General features: G+C 42.1%; 1 protein-coding gene across 2 annotated transcripts in view; it reads right to left on the reverse strand.

The window, feature by feature from the left end:
* prkcab (protein kinase C, alpha, b) overlaps window positions 1-15449 on the reverse strand; it is an 88764-nt gene that overhangs the window by 25789 nt on the left and 47526 nt on the right. The window lies entirely within an intron of this gene.

The raw sequence follows: 15449 nt of genomic DNA on the forward strand, positions 1-15449 counted from the left end.
AAAAACACATCGAAAAACAAAAGCTGAAGACTTTTTCCTGCTGCTGGTGAAACTTCACTGACGGCATTTTTTACTGGACACACTTTAAAAATGTGTTTTTAAAAAAATACTTCTTGAGGTCCCAAAGTCCTCAGATGAATATTTAGGAGGTGCAGTACAAGGTTTAAAAGAATTTCTTGGGGCTTAACTTGAAGAGAAGTCAAATTGGGAAATGTTTCATCGTAACTTTAAAGACTTCAAATCCAATCAGGATTTATAAATCGATCTTTCAAACAAACATCTGTTCATCACTCATCTGCATAATGTCTCCATCAGGTATTCATAAAAAAAGTAGTTGCAAAAAGCATTCGAACACATCTGATTTGCCTCATTGAGACGTTCAACTTCACGTTCGTGTTCCTAAATATGGGATGGATAAGCATACTGTCTTATATATAAATCATACGAGGAATAATCTGCATCATAATCATTGTATCATTAGTGGATAAGAGTGACTAAAAGAAAGAAGGACAGAAGCACCCAGATGGAAATGTCGGGCAGTTATCAGTACGTGGGAATGTGTCAGGTTGGAGTGTTTTAATGCTTTGTGTCAGTGCTCTCCATCTTGTCATCCTGGAAGCCTTCCCAGCATCCCCCTCCTGTTTCAGTCTTCAGATGTGATTAAAGCACAAAAACACAGCGTACACTGATCGTGTGCTGCCAGGAGCAGTGTAACTGAGCAACTGTTGTTCTTGGACGGAACATCTGGCACCGAGGCTGGGTAACAAAAAAAAAAAAAAAAAATCAAGATAACGAGCATAGAGGGACTGACGAGCTGATCAAATTCAAAGGAATTCTACTTTTGGGATCCAAAAGAAAACAGACGACATCACAAAACTGTCTGTACTGTATCCATGTAAGAGGTCTGTGTCATTTGTTTCACACGAGTAATGCATCAAACTCAATTTGCTGACAAGGAGATCTTCCAGCATTAAGAAACAAGAGCCAAATTAACTGCAATTATCAGTTCATTTGCAATGATATTTAAAATGAAAATCAAATACCGTGTGGGTCTAAAAGGTGCAAATCCAAAAGTTTTTTATGCAAAGCTTTATAGAAATTTAATGTTGTTTTAAATTCTGAAGGTTTTGCTTGTTGTTGAGCTGAATCTTGTGGGTGGGACCAACACCATAGGATGCAGCTATTGGCTATTAGACCAAGTGCTGACAAGGCCAGCGCCATTTCAACCTCTTAACAGACATTATTCTCCATTAGTAGCCTACCCATAATATAAGGGGTTCGCTACAGCAATGTGAAAATGATCTTCTCGTATCATAAGAATGGAGTACCGCTGTCTGCTGGCATGGAGAGTTCTTTCCTGTCACGCATGTGCAGAACGTATGCGGTGGTTGGTCGTCGGCTGTAGTCTTTGTGGTGTTTTATCAAACAACTTTTTGGTCTGGACAAAATGAGACAGCACAGGCTGCCTCACAGTAAGCTAGTCTCAATGGGAGAAACACCTTGGTGTATCCATGGCAACAGTTCAAAGGTGACACGGACACCTGGATGACTGAAAACCTACACGGGTGTTAAAATATGTTGTTTTAAAAAAAAGTACAAATTAGGATTTGGAAACACGAGTTTTTGATATGCATTTTTCGATAAAGTTACCCGTTAAAAACTATTCTGTGATTTTAATTTTGGGAAGATTTGCTTTCAAATGATTTGTAAAGTTTTGCTTCTTCCTTATTCTGTCTGATTACATCATAAAAAACCCCACACATGCATTCATCGTACAATCTGTAACAGGAGCTGTCATGTTTCCTTCATTGGATTGGTTCATATTTTCTCTGAGCTTAGCTAATTTCCTGTCACCACAAAACAAACATACTAATTAAAGCCCAGCGAATGAGGGTGGGTAAACCTCCAACAGCGTCGCATCCATCACGCTGAAATGTGTCAGAACGGCTGCATGTGTAATTATACAGGCCACTGACTGAGTAAGTGGGCCCACATTATGGAGGAGGGCCTTTTTTCCCCCCCATACACATTCAATCGAGCAAACAACGCAGCGGCAGAAGAGGTGACGTGTCAGCAGGGAGACGTAGAAGGGAGAGTCTGTGTGTGAAAGAGGAGGGAGCCGCTGCGAGCTTTGGGGTGTGATTGACAGGGGAGTGAGTCACTGGCGCGAGGGTCCCGGAAAAGTCTAATTTGCATGTTCTCGTTTTGGTAAGCTTGCCTATTTTCAGCTCTTATCCTCTGGCCTTTCCAGGAGGCTTTTCTTCGGACAAAAAAGAAAGCTAACAAAAAGAAACAGATGGCTTCATGGTCATGCCCCTCGTGTCCTGACGCTGCTCTCCTGGGTCTCTCTCCTCCTGCTCCTTTCAGCTTTGTAATGTCGGGAACATTGGGTTGATCTTAAAAGGAACTTGCTGAATGGACAACAGACACCAGGGACTCAGGCTGCGTCAAAGAGGACACTATCTCCCTGTCTCTATTACTTTCTTTTTATTGACTTTATATTCTGTCTGCCTGACTTTCTTCGCCTCCAAGTCTCTGGACAGACAGCCTTGGATGCTTCTCACATTTATTGGACACCATCCCTGTCTCTCCCTCTCTCGCTCTTCACTCCTTACTGTGTCATTGTCTCCATGTCTGTGCTCGCCGTCTCTTGGGAGTCATGGGTAAAATTAAAATGGCAGGGCTTTCCTCTCACAGTCATGAGCATCCTCGGCGACTCGGTGCAGCCCGTTGCACGAAGAATCTTGGTGTAAAATCTGTTCAGCCCCACAGGCTTCTGCACTTCTGTGTGTGTGTGTGAGTGTGTGTGTGTGTGTGTGTGTGTGTTTTTGCATGCCTGCATTTATTCCACCCTTAAGGTTCATCTCACAGCCCTGTGTTGGTGCAAACAGGCAGAAAGGCACAGATGCATGAAACAACCTAAGCTGCCTAAGACACAAACACTGAACTCTCCTCACTTCTTGTGACTCATATTATCTGTCGGCTTGGGCTCAAAGAGTCAGGAGTTCATGAAACGCTGCAGACACAAACCTCTAAAACCACAAACAGCTGAACTGAAAGCTTTCAGTTAAGGCTTCTTTAAGGTAGGACTGATTACAGGGACATTGTGCTAGACCTGCAGAACCTAAAACACATCTATATAAAAGCTTTATGTATATTTTGTTAAATCATTATCATATCTTCCAAGCTTTTAAAGCTTTTATGTCTCTTTTGCGATTTTGTTCTAATGACGATTGCAACAATTTAAACTTATAACTGTTATAAACTAACATATCATAAGCTTTTTTTTGGCAACAGAGATGAGCAGATTAATGCTTCCTTCCATAGTGTCCTATACCAGATATATATTACTGTGGCATTCTTTACTATTCATGCACAGTAATCCAAAATGACCAGGTGAGATGATTTAACAGCAGTTCAATTCAACACACTGACAAAGCAGGAAACTATAAAAGAAAAACGCAGTGAGTGAGTGTGAGCCTTTCTGTTGTTGATTACGCATCAGACTGAACATTAGACTGAACTTTTCAATGTGCAAACACTTGGAGAGGCAGCATGACTGGCTGCTTTCATCATGAGAAACACGATGCATCACACACAGAAACGTCCACATGACGCTGAAGCCGATGTTAATGATACATTAAAAGCTGAGTTTACACACAGCTGGAGAAGTCGTCGTCTCTCTCCTCTCAGCTCTTTAAATCCTGGACATGATGCTGTTCTGGGGACAGATTCTGCTGCACAGACTGTTGACACAAACAGACAGAGCTGCTGAGGCGAAACCAGGAGGGATGTTAGTTCAAGTGAGGCGAGATGACGGCGCTGCCAAATTCCTCAGAGCGTAACCGGGATCCCATCAAGCAGAAGAGGAGGAAGAAGTCAATGATGAGAGGAGAGTGAGGACGAGTCAACATGGTGGATGCAAATTTTTTAAATCATTTTATCACTGGGAGGAAATCTGCCCCACAACAGGTAACACTTAAAAAAAAAGCCTTTAAAAATCTTATCCTGGGTGAAATGGTAAACAGGAAACCTTTCAGCCACAAAGCGAGCTTTAGCTTCCTGTCTGTGAAAGTGTCTACACGCCACATAAGGCATATGGAAGAAAAGGAAACAGGAATCAATTGGTTTGAATGGGTGTGTGTTGGACTTTCTCTGCAGTCAGCCTCAAGTGGACACTAGAGGAACTGCAGGTTTGTGCTTTTCTGGATTTGCTTCATTTTTAAACACTGGAGGTTGCCCCAGTTCGTGTACTGAGACACTGATCTTTGATAGTTTAACATGCAAACCTTACTTTATTGTCTGTGTAGAGGACGTCATGCAGGTCATGAAATACAACAGGATTTGCTCCAACATTCAAAGTGCCATCCCTACCAGTCACGGTGGAAAGTGAAAAATAACAAATAATGAAAATACACGTGTACAAATAGAGGAAGCTGCTATGAAACGTAGGCCTTCAACTCTCTCTAATAGATAATTGAAGTAAAATATAAAAAAGCAACCTCCTAGAGATCCGAGTGTACTTACTTTTTAATCATACTAGTATGCTCTAAAAAAAAATCTTTCATCACATGAAAGAAAAAAACAGAGAAATTTGTCTGGATGGATTTAAAACACTTTGCCTTTTAGGCACTGAATAAAAACAACATCCAAACATTTTAAAAACAATCTCTATGTTGTCACTTTTTACACTCAGGTCTGATCTTAACTCTAGAAAGAGCCACAGTGCTGCTTTCTAAGCATAACAACACGAGAGATTGGAGAACTGTCGGCTTTAAATGGATTTCAGTAACACAAAAACAGAGAGAAATCTATTTAATATGTGCTGTTTCACCAAACAGTCAGTGTGATGTTTTGTACCCCTCACAAGCTGATTATCTCAAAGTGTCCCCAGACATCACAGTGAGGGAAACCAATCATTCAAACACATCAACAAACAGGAAAACACTGAATACACCATAACATCTAAAGAGAGAAAAATTGCATTTTGTGTGTGTGTGTGTGTGTGTGTGTGTGTGTGTGTGTGTGTGTGTGTGTGTGTGTGTGTGAATTCTTGTGTGGCTCTGGCGGGGTTGTGGGAGCAAAGTGAACAACTGTACAGTTGCTATGGTGATAATGGGTTAGAGAAAAATTTCATTAAAAGTAAGCAGAGAGAAAGCAAACCGTAAGGAGAAGGAGAGTAAATTACTTGGTGATGTGAAGACTTACTGTGTATGCACAGACACTGAAAAAAGAAAAAAGAAAAGAAAGAAAAATAAAGAAAGACACGACCACCATGGTGCAATCAGGACTCATGAGATGACGAAATCTTCCCTTTCCTCAAGGCTGAAGCTCAGCTGCTCAACTGGAGGGGAAAAAAAATCATGCATGGATGTTCATAGCCGAGGGGATTCTCAGTTACTCTCTTGGTTGTGTGTCCCCACAATAACAACAACAAGCGCTGTCAACCTTGAACAAACACACTCACTGCCTCCGGCTTTGACTGAACAGTCTGAACTGCAGGGTGAAGGGCGAACATGGCGTATCATTCGATGACTGGTTCAAAAAGAGTGCGTCTGTGGATCTGTCTATTTGAATTTACAAGCAGCTGAAAAAAGGCAAAGAGGTTTTTAATGTGTTGGATGTATGCGATGGTCAGAAAAGCTGAGAAAAAGTGGAGGAAACAGATTTTGTGTGTGTGTGTGTGGGTGGGTGTGTGTGTGGGTGTGTGTGTGTGTGTGTGCGCGTGGGTGTGCAGGTGGACGGTATCTAAGACGTCAGCCAGCCACCGTGAACCTCACCGAACACGCTTTACAATGTTCAGACGAACTCAGTCAATTCCACCAAGAGAGGACGAGCAGCTTCACCTGCCTTCCCTGTGACCCTCAGAAGAAAACATCATATTTCCAACCTGAACATCTCAAATCGTGAGAAAATGATGCGTGGTTGTTTTCTTCAGAGGTCAGTAAAAAAAAACAAAAAAAACCAACTGATTACACAATAACCTGAAACTGTTTGACTTTAAGAGGTGAGACACTTCACAATCATCAGCAAGAAAAGTTTTCTAGCTTCAGGTCTTTGCATCTTTTTTTATCATCATCTTTTTATGCTGCTAACTCAGAAACCAAAACTCTGAATCAAAGGCTGCACTGAGCCAACTTTCTATAAGGGATAAACAATGCACACACATGGTGCTAAATGTGAAGTGGTAAATCAAGGGAGGTCTCTCTTATGTGGAAACTAAAACTGGGAATCCAACTTCAAGGTTTCCAATCGAAAACAATCGTAAAAAGAAGCTGGTGCTGACACAGGGTAAAACTGGACTATCATTCGATTCATTAATCAGGCACATGATTTTTTTTAAGTGCAAAAAATGTGTTTATAAAAATAAATAAATAAATAAAAAGAATTGTGGGAGAGCTCTGTTAGTCTGCATTGAGCTTAATCACAGCTCTTCAAAGGTTTTACCGTGTGTGGCATTATGACCGTGTGCTTTTTTATCCCACGTTTAAAGTCTCCGGATACCAACTATGAAAATGATAAACAAATCATTACTCATCAAGTTCACGCTGAGATGTTCAAACACTGACAGAAATCCGACTCTTAGGATGAAGATGGGCTTCAAACGGTTCTGTGGTGTCGCTGCTCGGGCCTCATCTGTCATGTCACACTGATACAAACAATAATGAAGCTGTGAGTCAGAAGAAATGAAAAGACGACGGATGACGGAGGGCGGAGGAGCTGACAGGAGATACGTCAACAAGCAGCAGACGAGATGAATGAGGGCAAGAAAAACGCAGATAACACGAAAAAAAAACAAAAAAAAACGGCTTGTCAAAAGTCAGAGAAAACACGACGCCACGACTGGTTTTAAAACAGAGCAACAACCTGCTTATCTTCATGTCATGTCTCTTTTATCTCTCAGCTAATGTTTCACACGAGGGAGAAGACTTCCAGTGACAACTACCACTGCGTGTGTTGTCTTCAGCTTCATCCAACGCTTTACGATCAGGACGTAAAGGGAGAAACTGGCACCTGTAGTGACAATCCATCACTGATTTAATTAGTGGGAAGACATCTCTCTCTCTCTCCCCCTTTCGCTCTCTGACGCTGTCAGTGTTTAATGGACCATCGCGTTCAAATGATCCCACTGCAGCCTCGTTATATGCAAGACAGATTTATCGCCTGTAGTAAACAAAAACTGGAAAGTAAACGCATGCTGTGAGGTTGTTTCCAAGCACATTCTTTTCATGTCTGATGTTTTAGGACTCGCTGGTGAAACAGGAAGTGTGTGTCCATGGTCTGCATATTGTCTCGGCAGTAAAAACGTACGTATCATGTATCATGCCATTTGTTCAGAGCGTCCTCTGATTGTTCGCCTCGCTGGCCCTGTTAGAGAATTAAACATCAAACGGCATTAGGATATCAAACACGCTTCGCACATACATGCACACATACTGTATGTGCACATACACACACACACAGCATATGATCAAGCTCATTAGTGAGATATGGTACCGAGGCGACGTCAGAATTCCTCATGCGAGCTCTTTGGATTAAGGGATGCATTTTTGATGATGAGTGTGTCGATTATAGAGATGATTCTGTGTGAACCAGTGATCTGAAGAGAAGACGTCAGTCGGTCTCTGGAGTGTTTGAGAGAGGGATATGGCATGAAACGCGTTGTTATGTACACTGTTATGCAACCGTTTGGAATCAAACGTAACAATAATCGAGAGACGACAATCACCAATGGTACAAGAATGTCTTTGTAAAAGATGCAACTAAATGTTTCATCCAAACAGCATCTCCTTTTCTCTGTCTGACAAAAGGTGAGAAAATGTTTTTAGTTCGGCAATCATTACAGTTATCGATTAGTCTTCAAAATGAGTCCGTGGGAGCTGGTATGTCATTAGCAAGGGTACCGTCCTGTCGGTTTCTCCTGCACACGCCAAAGCCTGCAGGATTTAAACAGCTCAGGCTTCAAATGTGAACGGATATCAGAACGCTGAAGACCCAGACCCCGTGTACAAATGTGACTTTTTTTTTATACATAGAATCTGTAAACAGAGATGAAGGATGTGTACAGATTTTGTTTTTTCTGTCACCGTCACAAACACACACAGGAAGTGGCCAGTGAAAAATTAAACTGAGCAGACACAGGTGTTGGCCCCTCAGTCCCCCTCTGTTGCCCTCTAATGAACAGGAGAGGTGAGGTCCTGTGTTCAGATGCATTAACACTGCACCTCCACGTACGCTTTCATCACAACCCAACTTTCATCATCAAACGCAGCATTTAATCAGAATGGTTATGAGGCCTGCCTTTGTGTGCGTGTGTGTGTGGGTCTCTCTCTCCAACATGTGCTGCAGCTCAGCCTTTTATTGCTGCATTCATACAGGCCAAACGGGCAACCTGTAAAACTATCAGCACTTTTCTGGGTGCACGGCCATCTGACTGACTGGAGGTCTCTGTGTCAGGCTGTAGTTGTCAGGATCCATTAGGAGACAGCGGTGGTGATAGCTCCATCCCTACGCAGCCTGTAATTGAGCTTAACGGGTGTAGGAGAGGCTGAGCTGATCAGAGGACGGTCGACTGTGTCGAGGAGAAACAGCAATCCAGGCCTGGCGCTCTGCTTACCACAGGTCAGCACTAATTGCGACAATATGCACAAACAAGCTGCTCCTACTTTCACATACAGAAGCAAACAGAGAGTCCATTTGTATCAAAAATGTACGACGAAATGAAGCTTCAGACAAACTCAGCAGATGGAAGTTGTGACACTTAAATTTGTGAATCGCAGAGTGTTCTCCTCTTTATTTGTTAATTAGACACGGAGTAGGCTAAAGCTGAATTATTAAGCATGTTTACATCTCTGAGCTGCTCTCTCTGTTTGGTGTCCGATAAATACTTGATTGTCACATTAAGTCAAACTGAGCTCTTAATAGAGAAAATGTACTCAGAGTTTTAAAATGTGCCTTTAAAGATGGGATTGCATTTTGTAAATCCTCCCGATGTCACACATTCAATAAATGATTACTAAAATACCAGGTTTTAAAAGTACACAAGAAATACAGTTGCAGCTTTGCAGCTTGCTCTGGTGGGATGTTCAAAGGTTTAACGCTTAATTAACTCTGAAGCTTATGTTATAAATAATTTTGTTGCAGTCCTGAAAAATGTAAAACAAAATACATCAGGAGTCTCTGCCCTGCAGAGTGACACAGGGAAGGTTCTGCATTTCATGAGCTCTAACTCGACATGTTTATTTGAGAATGGTTAGGCATAAAAACGACTGCACTTGGTTGAAGGGTTGGCCACATTTTGCATTAAAAACGACTCCTTTGATGAGGCGAGAAAAGCACGATGGTTTGCCTGCTTTGTTAAGGTTAATTTTAACCCTGTAGTTAGGTAGAAACAGAAGGCAAACAGCTGCCCAAAAATGTACAACAGTCATCTCAGCTGACTTCCTCCTTCATGCCGGACATGACTCATAACCATAGACTGAGGATTTATTAAAGCTTAATGATAGGGGCTGCCATACTAAAAATGCTTACTCACCAAACTTTCGGTCAATCTCGAAACAAACAGAAGAGGAGCTGAGGCGAGTCTTTAGTCACGCAGGAAACAGCTACACAGCCCTCCCCCGTTTGTAAAATCAGCCTCGCCCCTTATTATGCAGATTGGTGCAAAACTCTTTAATAAAATAAAAAAGCTCAGGAGTTATTAAATAACACTCTGTACAGTGTTTACGAGACATGAGATATTGCGACCCAAACTGTTTTTGTAGCAGGCTGTAAAAAAAGGCGTTTTAAAGTTGGACCTAATGGGAGTTCATCCTCAAGCCTCAAGTGGACACTCGAGGAACTGCAGGTGTGCTGCTTTGAAATAAAACACAGATAGAAACCAGATGGCTTCGTTGCTGGAATGCATACACGTGATATTCTGAACAGTGTGAGGAAAAGACAGAAATCGCCTTTTTCAGGGAGATTATTATTCAGAACTCAGAACTCAGACTTTACCTACATGACATTAAATAACGGCTGCCCTTGCCTGAAGGCTGGACAAGTGAAGACTATCACTTCCATCCCTCAAAGGGGAAACATTAAATCTGCATGGGCATAAAGCAGCTCCGGATGGTTCCTTTGAACCATCTGCTGGAGCTGCTTGTTGCCTTAAGATTAGAGAAGAGAGGATTGCTCTTTTAAACATTTCCTTAAAATAAAATGTAATCTGTGAGTGAATTACAGAGACAGTATGTCAGTAAGAAAGGTGGCTGTCCTGTAGCTCTCAGAAGTACAGCGATGGATCAATGCCACTCGCTACTTTCCTCTCTTATCAGGAGCTACAGACGTGCAATTAATAAAACATCACAGTGAGGATTTAACTGAATATAAAAACATTGAATTATTCAGAAAAGGGACAACAACAACACAACCCTTGGTGAACAGGTTGAGCTAAAAATAATGAGGCTCGATGCAGAAGAGGAGAATAAATGGTGGCTAAAAATACCAATAAAGTGCTCGTTCTCACTTCTCCCTTCTGCTGTCAACACTTCCATCTCAGCTGACGTAACCTGGGATCAATAACACACGCCATGTTTAAACAAATCTGATTGTCACATGACACAGTTCTCCAGAACCAAACCAGCAACCGTCCTATCCATGAAGTTAAGGAAAGGTAGAAAGCAACCCAATTCTCCAGGTCATCTATCACCTGCCTTCCCACAGTGCTTTGCGGCAGTCTCCATTTCCCTCTGCGTGTTTGTCAAAGCTTTGACTCACAGGAGGACAAAAACAACTGGCTGTTAACATACCTACATGTTAAACACCGGGACATATCAAAGGGACCCGAGGAGGACAGGCCCCAAGTGTCCCTTCTCTCTTACTCTGAACTAAATTTTACTTATGCACAGTACTGATGCAGAAAACAAAGGAGGAGCAAAACTACGACCATACGAGGACACATGCAGTACTGTATACAAACTGTATGTATCAGGCCTTCCAGGAACTTTGAAGAGTTTTCAGTGATTGTTGCAGGATTGAATGCCTGATTCCAGCAGAAGTTTTTTCCTCGTTGGATCAATTATTAATTCCTGTAGGTTAAGTCAATAAAGTCGTATACTAGCTTAGCTGTATGTCAACAACAACTATCAATTTCTTTGCAAGACACCAAATACAATGTGACTGAATTGAATGAAAGCCAAGTAAACAGCCATGAATTCTAATTGTCCGTGTGTGTGCCCATTACAGAGATAGTGTTCTGGGGATCTACTCAGTATTATCACATTCACACTCTTCTTCTTCTGTTTCACACAGACAGACACAGACAGTCCACATTGACGGTGTCTTTAACATCTTTCACATGCTGCAGGCCAGACACTTGTCTTGATTCCTGTTCTGCTGTGAAGCAGACCGCTGCACGAGTACACGAGTGTCTTTCAACTTCAACTGCAGTCTCTTTATGAAGACTCTTTTTTCCTCATCCATAACAATGAACCCAATACTTAGTGTCTTATAAACACATTTATGTTTTTGTGTTCAACACTGTAAGTTCGTCCTCTAGCCACTATCTGATGCTCATGTTGAGTCTTTTAACCAATCAGAGGCTTTCTTACAGAGCTGATCCCAAAGACTGTTTGTACAAATGTAAGAGAATCTATCGATGAATCAAGTAAGAGCAAAAGGTTGACAGGTTAAAGTTTTGGAAAAGCACAACTTACACAGCTGCAACGTGCAAGAAAATCTGCAGGATTTACAAAACTGTAAGTGAATTAGTGCATCTAAGTCTCAACGCCCTGGAGGGACTGACATATTATTTGTCCCTGGTATTCTTGTAGCCTGATTAAAACCAGAGCTGGGGCTGACTGATACACAATGGTTAAATCCTCTTGAGAAGAAATGGTCAACGTGAACATATGTGAGCCTGCGCTTTTACGGAAGCACTAAAAACATGATCGAGCTGCTGATAACATCTTTTTAAATTACAATCCACACCCACAGGACTCGATGATAATCGCCCCTTTGATGAATCCCTCGTCTTCCGCGCTGATGATTGAGCTTTGCACAAGTGCTTAAAAGGCCGCGTGACGTCAACAAGCAAACAAACCCGGGGAATGGCAGAATGCACATGCAGCCTATGGGGTACATAAGACAGTTAGATAACTAAAGCCATATCAGCATGGGACGTAATGACACACATGGTAATCCACAGCAGCCATCTGTGGAAATAATGTGTGTGCAGGATGGATGGGGTGGTATAGAGAAGTTGTTGGACTCATTACATTTTATGTGATTAAAATCAGCTTGGGCACAGCAGTAAGAATGTCATCACTCATAATGTACATATACAGTATATGGTGTTTTATCACTGTAAAATGTAATGACGCTGAGATCCTGAGTCTTATTCAATATTGTTTGATCTTTACAAGAAGCCTGTCATAGTCTGGTGTAGAGAAAATACTATTTTAATAAAGTTATTCTAACGTGGGATTAATTCAAATCTCTAGACTGTTAGAAGGAGTCAGTAGTGAACGTGTAATGACTAAAAATAAATACGTTGGTTTTGAAGAAAAACAGAAAGCGTGAATCTTTGTGGGGGTAGTCGGGCTCTTTCCCAGGGGTTCACAAATGTATCAGCGTGATACCCGGAAAAATGAATGTACAAAAATACAAATGTCCCAAATCTCAAACAGCCCACAAATAGATAGAAACACATCATTAGTGGGCTACATGCCACAGCATTTTCGAGCAACAATTAAAGTGAAATGTCAGTCATTTTCTAGCAAACTCTCAGACCCACAGGCTGGAATTTAACGAATGAGCAAATAGGCATCCTCTTTTGAACCTCGGAAATATCAGCGTACAGTAATGGCTAAAGCGTCATCATACCTCATATCCCCTTTACACATGAGATGAGAGGAGTTCAGGTTTGAGTTCACCTGAAGGTGTGTGTGTGTGTGTGTGTGAGAGTGAGAGATATTCTGATGTCCTCTATCCTTCTGATAGATGCCTTTTTGTGTGTTTGTGTGTGCATGGTGTGATGTGTCCTAAACCCTCTGACATTCAGGCTGTGTGTGTGTGTGTGTGTGTGATGATCTTGCATGTTCTAACGTGTGTGTGTGTGTGTGTGTGTGTGTTTGGGTTATGTCAGATGCCCTGTAGCTGGCAGAGACCACTCTGGCCTCTGATGATTCTGTGCGGCTTCCAAACAGCAGACGATTACCGCCGTGCCACTTGATTCTGTGTGTGTGTGTGTGTGTGTGTGTGTGTGTGTGCGCGTGTGTGTTAATGGGTAACGTGTGTCCCTCAATGTTTACGTCTCTGTTGTTACGTAAGAAACACAGCTGCTCCCCGTCTCTTTGTCTTAGTTCAGTTTAAAGGCTGAATATGCAGCTGCAGCCTCTGTCCTCATGTCCCTGCTGGAGATACACCCATTTACCAAATTCCCCTCCTTCATCCAACACTGCAGTTTGTGTTTACATAAAGCTTTCAGATCATCTCAGAGTTACGCAGCATTAGGATCAAGCCAAAAGATCAACAGCTGGCCAGTCAGTGGTCTGCTAATCCAGGAGGTGTTAGTTAGATGGGAACATCCTTGTATGGATAATCCATACGTACTGCACTCTCATGATTACACAGAGACACGTATCACTAATGATAAGAGACGTGTGGGTCAAGGAAAAGGTCAACCTCTGACCCATGGCTGCAGAGTTCACTTGAGATAAACACATATAGCTTCGATGAGGCGATGCTGCCTTTGATTGCACTTGTAATCCTCCTGCATTAACACAGCCTGTGAGTGTACATGTGGCATGTTCGGAGAAGCAGAGTGGACTTTGCGTTCGGCGTCTGCGCTCGCTTGATGGCAAACTTAAACCCCACAGACTGAGCCTGTAGGTGGATTCTGGCGGGGGTTAAACATGATCGCTCAGGATTGATGCAGGGCAGAGCTGGCAATGGCAGAGCACAGGGAGAGTTTAAATAGACCGCCTGTTGGGAGGATGAGTTGCCAGGTGTTTGTGGAGAATGATGCCATCTCAGTGAAATCAGTGCAGCGGGAAATGTGTGCCTGCAGGCATCGCTTCATTATTAGGACTAAACTCAGGTAAAGAACAAAGGGAAACTTCTGCTTGTGAAAGTTTTCTGATCAGAATAAAATGTATGATTTTAAGACCCCAAGAGAAATGTCCTTTTTACAATCCATAGAATCACACCGGAATTTTCATTCCCAATAATCACTTGTAACCCCCATTAAGTGTGCAGCGGCTTCTCTAAAGGCCTTTTAAGACCTTCTGACACCGAGATTCTGCAAAAAGAAGTTCATAACTTAGCTGTTAAAACAACATTTAAACTTTACACTGATCCAGTTAATGCGTATTGCTGTCCCATTATTGTCCCTTATTGCTGTGATTTTAAACACCATGCCAGCTTGGCGGAGGCAGTAGAGGTGCAATCTGAACACTAACACATTAACGTTACATCTGCTGACTTGGCTTTTTGAACAGACTCTATGTCGCCTCTGTTACAACCTTTGCCGTGTTCTTTTTTGTTTGTTTGTTTAAATCCGGGTGGCTAAACTTGTGATTGGCAAATTTCCACAAGGGGACAAGACAGTGTATGCGTTTATACATCTGCAGCACAAATATGTCGTTTCTCAACTTGTGCTGCCTAAAGTGACCCGATGAAGCTGTACTAGCACGAAAACAGATCAATCTAAACATCCGTTTTTACAATAATATAAAGGAGGGATTGAATAGACATCATAATAATAATATAGACTGCTGTATCATAATGTAATAGATTTGCCTTCATAATGCAGCCTGTGACCCTTTGTCTCTGACGGCTTAATGTTTATTATAATGGAGGAAAATCTGTAATTTAGATCCATTTTTTTCTGTCCCTGTCAAACCACCATCAGTCGTATGCACACGTGCACAGCCGGTCAGACACACAAGGTTATAACCTGTTATACCATCCAATGATGAAAAATTAAAGAGGACATGTATAGCGTTTCCTTTCATACATGACATGATACAAATGTTCAATTAGAGCCCTGGAGTGAACACATGAATATTTCACACATGTCCATTTGAATATTTATCGCGTCTGCACTGATCGATCATTTGAGAAGGCTGGGAACAGACACTAGCATGATTGGGTTCAAGACATTTAGGGAGTGTTAGACGTCCGTGCTGATCTATTCTCGTCAGGACGGGCGGCGTCTCAGACGGAGCTGACGAATGATCTGATGAGCTCGGCCACGACAGGAGGGATCGGTGACAGCTTAATGAGGCCGCAGAGCCTCCGTGCTCAAAAAGACAGAGAGAGAGAGAGAAGGAGGAGACACTGAGAGAAGGAGGGATGGTAAAATAAAGAGGAAGCTGTAAAACCAGAGAAGAGGAGGGAGTAAGAAATAAAAGCCATGAAGTGAGTGCAGGGATAAATGAGCAGGGAATTTGCAGTTAAAATTAATG

This window comes from Symphodus melops, assembly GCF_947650265.1.
Source record: "Symphodus melops genome assembly, chromosome: 17".
Classification (NCBI taxonomy): domain Eukaryota; kingdom Metazoa; phylum Chordata; class Actinopteri; order Labriformes; family Labridae; genus Symphodus; species Symphodus melops.